Consider the following 3,668-nt stretch of genomic DNA (forward strand, 5'->3'; position numbering starts at 1 on the left):
ATCCCCGGCCCAAGAGATTTTTTTTTTTGGTACCAGGGATCGAACTAGGGTCCTTGCGCTTTTAAGAGATTTTTAACATTATTGTTCAGTCCTATAAAATTGTGGATTTTAGCCAAATTGATACTTCTATAATTATAATTATGTTTCTTGTATTTTTAAATCATACTACTTGGCAAGTAATATAGGTATCTACTTTATTAGTCAACATATATTCCCTTTTACCTACTGCATTATCTCAGAATTAATCCTCCTAGAAAAACTATCCACATAGGGAAAATAATGCAGATCTTCCTTAAAGACTTTCAAGTATTGTAGGAACAAAAATGCATGAAATATCTGATTAAATTCGACACTTTATGCTTTACCAATTATTGGACAAAAGTGTTTTTTTTTAAAGTCCTGTATTGTTTTTCTGTCTAACATTGTATTGTCCTGAGAAATTCTGCAATTATGTTTATGAGCTATTTTCCAGCTTCTTCAAGTATGGGACACAACGTTCTCACAGTGAGGAAAAATGAATAGTCAATCCTACAGAACGCAAAAGGAAGACAGAAGACAAAAAGATAACCTGACTTTGGCTTTTAAGAATGTTGACCCTGAAATGCTAGATTCACAAACAAAAACAGCAACAACAAAAGATTATAGCAGCAAGGGCGGGGGATTTAGCTCAGTGGTTTCGCCACCTGCTGCCCAAGCGCAAGGAACCAAGTTCAATCCCTGGTACCCCCCCCAAAAAAAGAATTCTGAAATAGTCAACAGCTTTGTTTTTCATTCTTCCACTCAATCTGTAGTATCTTCTTTTCTTTTTTCCTGTTTTTTGGTTGTAGGCAGTTCACCGGGTGCCCACTGAATAGGTCAGCTTTTCTCATGGTGATCTCAATCTTTGTAGCAGTCATAGTTACATAACTTCACTTTACATCAATCACACCCCATAATTCTTTCTCTCATTCAAATACAATTTAATGAAGTATTATTTCATTAGTCTAATCATCTAAAATCAGGAAGTGAATTTTTAGCATATACTGAAATGGTGAATTCACCCCCAGTCTGACACCAGTCATGTCTACATGGAACAAACATTCTTTTTGGTCCACACATGTTTCCCTGTTGTACAGCACCCTCGGGCTAAGAGCATATTAAAATAAATCAGAAGTTTTTCTTCTGCAACAACTCCAATATTTTATTCCCTCAGGAAAAATCAGCTCTCTAGAATGATATATGCAGCCTTCTTCTATACTCTGTAGACCCTGATATGTCTTTGAGCACCCTCCATCTTTACCTGAGGTTCCAATCTTAATTTCATCTCTGTATTCTTTTTTCTCATCTTCTTCATTCCCTGGTGACATTTTAAGTTGTTTTAGGGAGGCAGATATTTTTAATTCCAAACTTGTCATTGATTCATCTGGTCTTGGTCTTTTTTTTGCTTCTACTGGTTTTGGTAATGAATGATACATTCCTGAGACTTAGGCTTCAATTCAGATCGTTCTTTCTTCTCAGTTGTCTTGACTTCTGGCTTTACTGGGTCTAGTGGGTTCTCACTATTATGCCTACCTTTTGTACAGCCTACAATACTAAGAAATCAGAAAAATCAGTTGTTCTTCTCTTATAGCAAGACTAATCCTTTAGCACATCATGAAAGACTGCAACACCTGGATGGTATGTGCAAGCACTGGAATTGGCCTTGGAATCGGAGCACTCACCACAGCCCTGGTCATAGCACAGCAGGGCCATTTTTCTTTCCCTTCATTATAGGCAAAGCTGAAACACCAGAACTGCAAAACTATATGACTGTGACTGTCCTATCCCAAGCACAAGCACTGGTCCGTCATTCTTTTTCTTTTTTTCGGTAAGATTGGCTAAGGGTCTATGTATTTTTATTCTTTCAAAGAATCAGTTCTTTGATTCATTGATGCTTTATAGTTTTGTTTTGTTTTGTTTTGTCTCAGTTTCATGAATTTCTGCTCTGATCTTTATAATTCCTTCCTTGTACTAGTTTTAGATTTTGTTTGTTCTTGCTTTTCTAGGATGCTGAGGTGCATCCTAGAGCATTGTATGATTAGATTGTTTATTTGGGCTTGTTCTGCTTTTCTAATATGGGCATTCACAGCTATAAACCTCCCTCTTAGTATTATTGTTTGATCCTAGGAAATGTCTAACTTCTTCCTTGATTTTTTGTGACCCGAAGAATTCTTTTGAAGAATTCGAGAATGTATTGTTTAATCTTCATGTGTTTGCATAATTTCTGTGGTTTCTTCTGCCATTGATTTCTAGTTTTATTGCACTATGATCTGATAATATGCATGGGATAATTTTTATTAATATGCATGGGATAATTTTTATTCTTTTGCATTTACTTAAGCATGCTTTATAGGCTAGTATGTGGTCTGTTTTGGAGAATGTTCCATGTGCTGCTGAGAAGAATGTGTATTTTGTCATCGTTGTGTGGAACACTCTTTAGCTATCTATTAAGTCTGTTTCTTCAAAAGTGAGGTTCAAGTCTGATATTTATTTGTTGATTTTTTTTCTAGTTTATCTGTTTGTGATAGTAGGGTACTGAGGTCCTCCACTATAATTGTGTTGATATTTATCTGATCTTTTGTGTGTAGTAGTGTTTGTTTTATGAAATTGAGTGTGCCAGTGTTTGGTGCATATGTATTTAAAAGTATTATCTTTTTCTGTTGAATTGTTCCCTTAACTGATATATAGTGACCTTCTTTTCCTCTTCTGATCAATTTTGAAGTCCACTTTGTCTGGAAATAGGGTACCTACTCCTGCTTGCCCTCAGTATTCTATTGCCTGAAATATTGTTTTTATTCTTTGATTTTTAGTGTATGGATTTCTTTTTGAATTAGATATATCTCTTGTAGGTAACACACCACTAGGTTTTGTTTTTGATCCAGTCTGTTAATTTGTGTCTTTTGATTGGGCGTTTGAATTGAGGCATCTGCTGTAATCCTATTGGGTTACCCTTTAACTGATTTGTTGTTTTTCCCTAACAGCTTTTAAGAGTCTGTCCTTGTGTTGGACTTCTTGGATTTTGACTATTATGTGTATGGAGAAGTATTTTTCTGGTTGTGGTTTGGGGTTCTGTATGACTTGATTACCTGTATGTTGAATTATTTTCCCATACTTGGAATGTCATCTGCTAGGATTTGTGTAAACAGATTTTTAAAATGCCATGTGTGCTCTTTTCTGACTTTTCTAAAACTTCTTCTTTGCATCATCTAGTAGCTGTTGAATCAACTTTCCTTGGTCTCCTGTTTTTCTTTCTTTTTTTTTTTTTGTACCAGGGATCAAACTTGGGTCCTTGAGCTTTCAAGGCAGGTGGTGGAACCACTGAGCTAAATCCCCAGCCTGCTCTCTTGTTTTTAATGTATCGCTATGTATATGGTCTCTACAGGCCTGTCTTCTATATCTGATATTCTTTCCTCACATTGGTCACTTCTGCTGCTCATGCTTTCAGTAGAATTCTTTATCTCTGAGATTTCTGTTTGGCACCTTTTCATGAACTCTAATTCGCTGGTAAATTTGTCATTCCTGTTTTGATTTGTTTTAGTTAGCTCTTGTAATTTTTTTATTGAATCTTCTTCAAGCTCATTGATTAGTTTGTTTATTAAGTCCAGTATTTGTTTGATTATATCATTTTTGAGTTCAGAAAGTTTCTTTGT

At 35.4% G+C, this 3,668-nt stretch overlaps 1 pseudogene; it reads right to left on the minus strand.

Annotated features, from left to right (window-relative positions):
* Window positions 1-780: 780 nt before the first annotated feature.
* LOC101725757 (cysteine and histidine-rich domain-containing protein 1-like) lies at window positions 781-1,731 on the minus strand (annotated as a pseudogene).
* Window positions 1,732-3,668: the final 1,937 nt, after the last annotated feature.

This window comes from Heterocephalus glaber, unplaced genomic scaffold (genome assembly GCF_053883595.1).
Source record: "Heterocephalus glaber isolate CG9 unplaced genomic scaffold, H.glaber_assembly_v1.0 deba00001687, whole genome shotgun sequence".
In the NCBI taxonomy this organism is placed as follows: Eukaryota; Metazoa; Chordata; class Mammalia; order Rodentia; family Bathyergidae; genus Heterocephalus; species Heterocephalus glaber.